Here is a 10810-nt window from a genome sequence, read left to right as displayed (position 1 = left end):
GCAATATTGTGTTTATATTGTAATGTCATTTGCTGTTTAACAGAAATGTTCACAACGCCTGGGTTCCATATGTTATACTTACTGAAGATAAATAAACTCCATGCAAATGTATGAAAAATATTTTAGTCTAGCCCAAACATAAAGCAAGCTTTATAATATTTATATCTTTTTATGGTGGAGTAATTGTAACTAAACTTTGACAAAACAAGCCATATGTACAAAAATTTTGCTTCAGAAGAATGGAAAAAATATATGCACACACATGATGTGTACTTGCAGAGATACTGCAGATATGCATCATATTAAGGTTGCAGAATTTATGATATTACTACTTGTAAATACACTATTTATTTGATATGGTGACATTCCCTGGGATATAGTCTAGACTATTGGACAGTTGTGTCCCCTCAATTCTCTAACCCGGCATGCCTATTACACTGCTTTTCTATGAGAGCACCTCTGTTCCTGCTCACACACGGCTCACACACGGCTCACACACGGCTTCTAGCATGCAAAATCACTCCAAACTGCATTACATGAATGCACTGGTGAGAACTCATTAATTACAAGCCCAGCAATTACCCATTCCTAGCCCTTCCTCCAGAAATGTGTATATTGCAGCATCCAGCTTTCTATAGGATAATAAATGCTAATATAAAGTCCATCTTTCATCAATATAAAATGATATGCACAAGCTTTGTTATCTCAAGTGGAGTTTCCAAACACTTCCATCCAAACACACCTGTTTAAATAAAACAATAGAACTATTGCAGTTTATTAACTACAGAAAGATTTTAAGTGATTACAAGTAACGAGGCATAAAACTCACAATTGGTTGCAAAGAAAATAAAAAATAAGTTGCACACTAATACTTAACTTAGGCTATGTCTATACTGCAGGCTTCTTTCGGAAGAGCCTTTTTTCGGAAGAGCAAGGAAATAAAATATGGGCAAGGTAGAATGGGTCAGAATCAAGTGATGCCAAGATCCTGTAAAATATCTGTGCTGTGAAACTAGAAAAAGGTTCTTCTTCTTAATTAGTTCATCATTAGTTCTTCTTCACTGTTGTGCTTCACTGTTCATTTGCTTATTAACCTTCTATTAACTATTATCTTAGCTTTATAGTATAGTTTAGCCACTCCACATTTTACCTGTTTGGACCTTCAACTTCATTGGCATGCCAGAGGTGAGGCTAGTCCTACATCTCCTAACACCAGATCTTCAGGAAGGAGTATGAATATGCTGGGTAAAGCATTTCTTTATCTTAGTAATGTCACCAGAGAAAGTGATTTCTGGTCTGTTGGTTCTTCAGGTGGAATGTGGAGAAAGCTTTTTTGTTTGTTTGTTTGTTTGTTTGTTTGTCTGTTTTTTGAGGCACTGAATGGCATTGTAATAACGCCTCCAGTTTCACCAGTCTTCTGTGGGGTTGCAGTCTGCTTTGATGAAATTGCTCGCTTGCATGGAAAATGTGAAATCATCTGTGTATCCAAATTTCCATAACTTGATTAATGAGGTGTCACTGATAAAAATAGTAAAGAGCCATGGTGCCAAGCCAGATCCCTGTGAGAACTTATTCATTCAATGTGGACTGCAGGTCTGTTTCTTTAGCGGTACATAAAAGTTGCAGTTGGTGAGCATGACTGTCAGTAGAAACAGTGCTGTTCTGCAACACACTCTGCTACACTTTCAAAGCTGTTTGAGCTGATCATTTTATAGCTTGAGGTGTAGGAAGCCAAGTCTACAACAAAACTAGTTCAAAATCTATAATAGATGTTAAACTGTGTTTGGGTGAACATTCAAAGCCATGGGGAAGAGAAGTTCAGTCAAGTTAATGTAACTCAACTGACACAACTTGATAAAAATCTCTCTCTCCCCCCCGCCATTCCCCCCATTAAGCAGTAACTAGTAACTTCAAAAGTGATTAATGGCAAAAGTGACTACAGTGAGGCTTTGTGCAGAGCTGCATCACAATACCCAAGCTTCAGTAGGGCCTTTAAAGTGAGTGACTCCGAATGAGGAGTTCAATATCAGGCTTTCCTCTTTGCTAACTTATTTATTACACACTCTGGGTAAAGTGCAATATTTTCTTTTCCAACTATTTACAAGTTTTTAATCAGTTTATACTGAGGTTGTGCTCTCTGTGGAAATACTTATGGGAGGAAGGAGCCTGGAAACTCTCCAAGGATATGTCTAAACAACGTGCTATTTTCAAAAGAGGATATGCAAATTCCCCAGGAATTTGCACATCTTCTTCCAATCTCACTTTCAAAAGTGGTCTAGATGCCTTTTTTTGGGGAAAAACACCCTTTTCTGGAAAAAAAAAGTATAAACCTCATTTTTTAAGGAAGAGCGTTTTTTTCAAAAAAAACCACATCCAAACAACTTTCACTTTGGAAAGATCCACTTTTGAAAGTGAGATCGGAAGAAGATATGTAAATTCCACAGGAATTTGAATAATATGTTCCTCTTTTGAAAATAGAACGTAGTCTTAGACATAGCCCAAGTTGAACAGAATTTCCTTGAAATCGTCCTGTTTGTGGGAGGGCTCTGAGAGGTTGTCAAGGAGGTGAGAGGTTCAGTCTTTTAACCAAACAGAACTGCAAATCAGAGAGTAAAGGAGCCCCACTGAAGTGGTGCTGCTGTTGGATAGGCAACCTGCACCAGTACAACTTCCCTTTCACTATCTGGGGAGAAGATATGGAGAGACTTATGCACTGGTTCTGAGATGATGTCTGTGCATGCAGGCTCCTATGCTTACACAGAGCCCCACCGAAATCCATGGGGTATCACGTGGCTGCAGGGGTCCTTTTATATATAACACACTGAAGACTTAGTTAATACTACTGAAAGTGGTAAGGAAGGGATGGATATCTCCTAGCAAGAGGGGGCTTGCTGTGGAGAATGTAACCACACATTCTGTAACCACTGAACCAGGGACAGTGCAAGTGCCTCCTCTTCACTGAGTAAGCAGAAGCATCAATAGGGTTGTCTCATCTAATTCTAGGTTCTATTGAGTGAGCCTTACTCCATTATTCTCACCTGAAAAGTTAAGGACGTAACTTAATTGTAAAATTTAAAAGGTAATTAAAATTGGAGATGAGGATATGTGTTTTAATTTATCTTACAATATTCTGTCCTATGTAACTGTAGGTTTACCTATATTATTGTCTTTACATTACCCTGCTGTAAATAAGACAGATAATAAGACAGTAAATATTATAATGGCTCTATATAAAGCTAGGATATTCCCACAACTTGAATAGTGTATGGAGTTTTGACACTCCATCTCAAAAAAAAAAATTAGAATTGGAAAGATACTGAGAAGAGCAACAAACATGATCAAGGTATGGAACAACTTCCATATGAGGGGTGATTAAAAGACTGGGATTTTTAAGTTTGAAAACAAGATGGCTTGCATAGGGATGACTGAGGTCTGCAGGGGGATGTGACTGAAGTCTGCACAATCACAAAAGGTGTGGAGAAAGTGAATAAAGAAATGTTGTTTATGTAACCCACACATCGAGGTTCTAGATTCAGTTCTGCCTATTCAAGTTACAGTTACTCTTTCACATAACACAAGAACTAAGGATCACCCAATGAAATTAATAGGCAGCAGGTTTAAAATAAACAAAGGGAAGTACATCTTCACAACATGCACAGTCAACCAATAGAAATCATTGCCGGGGATATTGCAAAGGCCAAAATTATAATTGGTTTAAAAAAGGGAATGAGGTTTGTTTATGGAGGATAAGTCTATCAATAGCTTTTCTTCAAGATGGTCAGGAAAACAATGCAGTTTTGGGTGTCCCTAGCCTCTGATTGCTAGAAGCTGGGAATGGATGATGAGAGATGGACCACTTGATAATTACCCTGTTCTATTCATTCTCTCTGAAGCACCTGCCATTGGCAACTGTCGATATATAGGATGCTGGACTAGACGGAGTATAGGCCTGTCCTAGTATGGCCATTTTTATGTTATGCTCTTAAGTTTGCTTTCTTTGCTCTATTAGTACAGTCCTTCAGATGCTTGAATAAATGTTTCATAGATAAATAGGCATAAGTAAATCAGAATAAAAAATCAACTAAAAAGGCTTTTAGCTATATATTCAGTATTTGTCTTTCAGAAATGCGGATGTCAGCAGGAGATACAGGTGCTCAGCAACACTAAAAATCAGACCCTACAGTATTTACACTCAAGTACGGATAAAGAATTATACCGTTTTTGCTCATGAAATTTGTTATAAGGATAGATTTTTTTTTTAGTCAAGCTAATTTAATTTACTGATATTATCAAGGGCCTAAGTCTTACTTTTGGGTCTCATCCTACTATATTTTTCACAGAATGTGTTTAACTCAATATAGAGAATTGTTAAACAAAGATGATAGGTTGATTAATTTGAACACAACAAGTACAAATTAAGTTTTTTATCTTATATACATGCATCTCACTCACTTATGTCTGATAAGGAAGCCTACTTAATTTCAACTATATTTAGCCATTATATATCATAATTAGGTCAACAACATCTTAACTTTTTTGCAGTTATGAAAGCAAAAGCCTATGTTATAATAGGATCTTAACACTATATTATGTATAATCTAATGACACATATTTACCTATTCACTTCAAGCCTGAATTACAGTGCTATTTCTGTTGCACTCTTAAGCCTCCTACTCACAGATGGCTTCATTATTATACAAACAAATATCTGCAAAGGGCTAGATTGAATACACAAGTAAAGTTAGAACTGAAGCCTTAAAACATGTCCATCTAATCTATTTGTTTTTGGGGTTTTGAATAGTGTTCATTAACATATTTTGGTTCTGAAACATAAAGGGCTGGCTCTCTTAACTAGTGCAATTCCTACTTTGATTGACTTCCGTTGGTGTGGACGATATTCAGTAACTTTGAAAATCAGGTATCTGATCCTTGAATTGGACACCAAAAAAATGAGACATTCATAGTATCCTACAAAAGAGCATAATTACTATTATTGTGCTCGAACTTTAAATGTGTCATTCCAAAATAAGTGCTATATTACATATCTGAGAATAGTCTTAGCAATCTTCTAATAATCTGAATGTTGCCTATTGTGACAATGTGTTTAGGGCTATATAATACACAACATGAAACATGGTACTGGTTGCATCACTGGAAGAGATTACAATCTCAAAGAGAAGCACAGAGGAGAGAAGATGTACTAAGAGAAGCCAATGAATGGGCTAGTTTAAATATTGTCCTATTACTACTATTCTAAATCTTATATATATATAAAAGAGGCTGTTTACAGTTGACCAGACCTTGAGGGAAACACCCTTGATGGCTTGCTTGCCTTTGCACTTTTAAAACTATAAACCATTCCATACTCCATATATCTAACTTTACACTCAAGAAGGATACATTCATCAAAATCAGATACAGACCCAGTGGACTGTGACATTCAGATTGATAGGTTACATGAGGTAATTTGTCCAAAGCATCTCTGAGTTGTGTATATTTGTGTCCATAAGTCCGTTTCATAAAGCATGGGGGAGGTCCATCACAGTTATCTTTGGTGGCAACCTCACCTTCACCACCAAGAGCCCCATAGATACTTCACAAAGGGGAGCTGGAGGCAGCAGCCAGTGAAGTCAATCTGGAGGATTAAGCGGTGAATGAGGAGGCTGATCTGGAGAAGGACGTGGGACAGACCACAGGATCATCCAGTGGCATGGTGAACTAGGACCTCTTTTTGATTCTGAGAGAGTCTAACCAGTCCCAGTAGTCTGGCTCTGATGCGTTGATAAGTACTCATTTTGCTTTGATACTTTATGGTAATATGAGGTAGAGGTATCTTTTATTTTATTACATGGCGTACATACAAGAAAAGATGGACATTGACAACGCTATGTAATGTTTGCATCTGCTTCTTATTTCCCTGTGCCACTATGCAAAATGGGAAGCCTGCAGAAAAGTTTGTTAATACCCTCCAGGATTCCCTGGAGTCCCTCTTTTAGAGATCTCTAGGAAACTTTCCTGAAGACACTCTGCAAACCTCTGCCAAAGGTTCCTTGGCAGAGCTGTGTTAGTTTCCCCTCCCTCCTCCCCCGCCATTATAGGGAACTTTGCCATTCCAGTTGGCAATTACTTCTGCAGGAACCAAAGCAACACGAAGGAGAGCAGGATATGGGTCTGGTCTAAAGCTGCATGCATGCAGGAAAATTACTCTGGTGTTCTCAGTTACCCTCAGTAATGAGATAACACCTTCTATCAACTCTGCCTGTGAAAAACAGTGAGGCTACGTCTACACTGGCACCCTTTTCCGGAAATGCTTAAAACAGAACAGTTTTCCATTATAAGTATTTCCGGAAAAAGTGCGTCTACATTGGCAGGATGCTTTTCCGGAAAAGCACTTTTTCCGGAAAAGCGTCTGTGCCCATGTAGACGCTCTTTTCCGCAAAAAAGCCCCGATCGTCATTTTCGTGAACGGGGCTTTTTTGCGGAAAACACTACTGTGCTGTCTACACTGGCCCTTTTCCGGAACAGTTTTCCGGAAAAGGACTTTTGCCCGAACGGGAGCAGCATAGTTTTTCCGGAAAAGCACTGATGATTTTACAGTAGATTGTCAGTGCTTTTCCGGAAATTCAAGGGGCCAGTGTAGACAGCTGGCAAGTTATTCCGGAAAAGCGGCTGATTTTCTGGAATAAGTGGCCAGTGTAGACACAACCTGACAGTATTGAGAATAATGTCTATAGGCACCTGTTCTGATCCCCTTTTGAAATCACCTAGACCCTTTTTTCTACCTTGCACCTTCCTCTCCCTGGGCCAAACTCACCCGGTTTAGTACTCTCACCATGCTCTGTGCTTACTGAGGGTAAAGTGAGAAAGAGGGATATCAAAGTTTTAAGATTCAAGATCGGGAATGTACTCAGAATACTGACTCTGTGCATTGTTTCTTTTGCTTCTAAAGATGTGCCCTTGAGGGCCAGCTCCTATAAACTGGTGGAGCACTTCCCTCAAATAAAGAGAGAAACAAGGAGGAGTAAGAGCAACATGTTTCAAGAAGCACTGAAATTAGTCTGATCATACAGACAGTGAGCACAATGCATGGAGAAAAACAATAAACTTAAAATTAAAAATGGATAGCAAGAAAGGAAACAGGGACAGAAGCAGATGATAAGCTCAAGGAGAAACAAATAGAGATGATTAGATCCCAGAGTGCTTTATAGATGGGACACATTTGTTCTCAACTCTGCTGCAGTCCATGCAGAACTGTGGTCTGTGCACTTCCCAAACTCCTGATACATATTCCTCTCATGTCCCTGTGCCATGACAGTACCCCTTACATTTAACCCCTAGGGACATTTTCCATAATGGCAGCTGGACTTACACATAGAATCATAGAATACTAGAACTGGAAGGGACCATGAGAGGCCATCAAGTCCAGTCCCCTGCCTTCACAGCAGGAAAAAGCATCATAGTTCATCCCTGACAGATGTCTATCTAACCTGTTTTTAAAATATCTCCAGCGATGGAGATTCTACAATGCCCCTAGGCAATCTATTCCAGTGCTTAACCAACCTGACATTTAGGAAGTTTTTCCTAATGTCCAACCTAAATCTCCCTCACTGCAATTTAAGCCCATTGCTTCTTGTCCTATCCTCAGAGGCCAAAGAGAACAATTTTTCTCCCTATTCCTTGTAATACCCTTTTAGGTACTTGAAAACTGCTATCATGTCCCCTCTCAATCTTCTCTTTTACAAACTAAACAAGCCCAGTTCTTTCAGACTTCCCTCATAGCTCATGTGCTCTAGACCTTTAATCATTTTTTTGCTCTTCTCTGGATCTTCTCCAATTACTCCACATCTTTCTTGAAATGTGGAGCCCATAACTGGACACAATACTCCATGGCTACGTCTACACTGGCCCCTTTTCCGGAAGGGGCATGTAAATTTCATGAGTCGTAGTAGGGAAATGCGCGGGGGATTTAAATATCCCCCGCGGCATTTAAATAAAAATGTCCGCCGCTTTTTTCCGGCTTTTAAAAAAGCCGGAAAAGAGCGTCTACACTGGCCCCGATCCTCCGGGAAAAGCGCCCTTTTCCGGAGGCTCTTATTCCTATTCCAAAGTATGAATAAGAGCCTCCGGAAAAGGGCGCTTTTTCCAGAGGATCGGGGCCAGTGTAGATGCTCTTTTCCGGCTTTTTTAAAAGCCGGAAAAAAGCGGCGGACATTTTTATTTAAATGCCGCGGGGGATATTTAAATCCCCCGCGCATTTCCCTACTACGACTCATGAAATTTACATGCCCCTTCCGGAAAAGGGGCCAGTGTAGACGAGCCCCATGACTGTGAGAGCCTCATTTCAGAGCGGTGAGGAGTCCTGTAGCACCTTACTCCTCGCAGTTTTGCAGATTCAGACTAACACAGCTACCCCTCTGATACTTGACATCATATCAGAGCGTACTGCTCAGTGTCATGACCCTTGTGCAAAATGTGAATCTGTGTATTGTTGTTCAACACAAGTTTATTCTTACAAATGCAATGATTCTTTATTTGTGTCTTCGTCCTACATATACCGACCAGTTGCAGCAGAAATTCATATACCGGGGCAATCGGCACATTTGCAGACTGCAATTAATGCTCAAGTAGCAATCATTACAAGGATCATTCAAGGTGGCAAGTAAACAATGCTTGGCTTAATGAATAACAGTAAGACACATTACTAGGGCTCATTACCAGAATGCTGCTTCAAAGCCTTCCTGATTCAAATAACCCCTGTTGAGCTCCTCTAATAATCCTGGCATGTGGCTGCTCAAAATCAGCCTGAAGGCAATCCACCTTAACACCCCACTCCTGGGGAAACTTTTCCCCCTTGGCGTCACAAAAGCCATGCAGAGCACATCAGGCTGCTATGACTAAAGGAATATTTTCCCCACTGTCAAGGGAATATTTTCCCCACCTGTCAAAAAGGCTCTTTAATCTGCCAAAGGAACACTCAATGAACATTCTGCACCCGCTGAGCCTCTTGTTGAGGTGCTCCTTGCTTCTGTGCAGGTTTCTAGCATATTGCTTCATAAGCCATGGTAGTAAATGGTAGGCAGGGTTTTTCATGATCACTGTGGCCATTTTCACATCCCCTATTGCAGTGGTCACCAACCAGGAGATCAGGATCTACCAGTAGATCTTAGAGCCTCTGACAGGGGATCCTGACTGGTTTGGCTGGGAAGTTATCAAGTGCTGGCACTTCAGTTGCCCCTCTGCCCACTGTCATGCTGCTCCTGCCATCTGCCTTGGAGCCACCCCTGTGGGAGCCTCCTGCTTGTTCTGTAGGGTGGGGGAAGTAGAAGCGTGGGTGCTAATGTGAGGGTGTCCCTCCTCCCCCCACTTCTGTGCTCTATCTCCACAGAGAGGGAAGAGGATGGAGGGAGCTTGGCAATGCAAATCTCTGTCACTCTCACACACTGTGGCTTTGTCTACATTGGCCCCTATTCCGTAATAGGGATGTAAATGTAGCACTTTGGAATAGGCAAATCCGCGGGGGATTTAACTATCCCCCGTGGCATTTGCATTTTCATGGCTGCCGCTTTTTTCCGGCTTGTAGATAAGCCGGAGAAAAGCGCCAGTCTGGACGCGATCCTCCGGAAAATAAGCTTTTTTCCGGAGGATCTCTTATTCCTAATTCTGGAGGATCTCTTTCAAGTGGGAATAAGAGATCCTCCGGAAAAGAGGCAAAATGCAGGACAAAAGAGCTTATTTTCCGGAGGATCGCGTCCAGACTGGCGCTTTTCTCCGGCTTATCTACAAGCCGGAAAAAAGCGGCAGCCATGAAAATGCAAATGCCGCGGGGGATATTTAAATCCCCCACGGATTTGCCTATTCCAAAGTGCTACATTTGCATCCCTATTACGGAATAGGGGCCAATGTAGACGTAGCCTGTGTGTCTCTGTCATTCTCACAAACACACACTCCTGCACTTATAGCTCCTGACCCAACACATACGTGGGGGGGGGCGGTTGTTGTTACTCCTTTTACTGCTTACAAAGTGTGTTATTTTTGGTTTCTGACTGGTCTGTGCATTTCACAATTTTAATTTTTCTCTTACTCTTAAATGTAATTCTTTGAGTAGTGAGTTCTAAAATGCCTAACCTGTCATGGCTGGAGTAATTATCCCTTTGGTAACTGCTGCTCCTGGACATGGCTGTCATGTCCCTGCAGCCCCTGAGAGAGGCAGAGCAGGGAGTCTCCACATGCTGTCCTTGCCTGCAGTCATCACTCCTGCAGCTCCCATTGAGCAATGATGGGGAACTGTGACCAGTGGAAGCTGTGGACTCAGTGCCTGTAGATGAGGGGCAGTACATGGTGCCATGGAGCCATTGCTGTACATGCCAGCTGCTTTCAGGAGTGGTGCAGGGCCTGGGCAGGAGTAAGTCTGCCTTAACTCTACCACTCCACTGGCCAGAAGCTGTCTCCGTTAAATGGTGCCCAGCCAGAGCCTGTTTCCTGAACCCCTGTCCCAGCCCTGAATCTCCTCCTACACCCAACTTCCTGCCCCAGACAGGAGCCCTCCTGCACCCAAACTCCTTCCCAGAGCTTGAACTCTGAAACCCCTTCTGGACCCCAATCTCCCACCCTGGGCTAAGCCCGAAGCCCCTCCCATACTCCAAACTCCTTGGCCCAAGACCAGAGCTTGCACCCCAACCCTCTACCCCAGCCTGGTGAAAGTGAGGGAAGATAGAAGAAGAAAGGGGATGGAGTGAGCAGGGTGAGGCCTTGTTAGTCTGTTTCAGTAAAAACAACGAGGAATCCTGTGGCACCTTAAAGACTATCATAT

This window comes from Pelodiscus sinensis, chromosome 1, assembly GCF_049634645.1.
Source record: "Pelodiscus sinensis isolate JC-2024 chromosome 1, ASM4963464v1, whole genome shotgun sequence".
Classification (NCBI taxonomy): domain Eukaryota; kingdom Metazoa; phylum Chordata; order Testudines; family Trionychidae; genus Pelodiscus; species Pelodiscus sinensis.
This window is presented reverse-complemented; position numbering follows the sequence as displayed.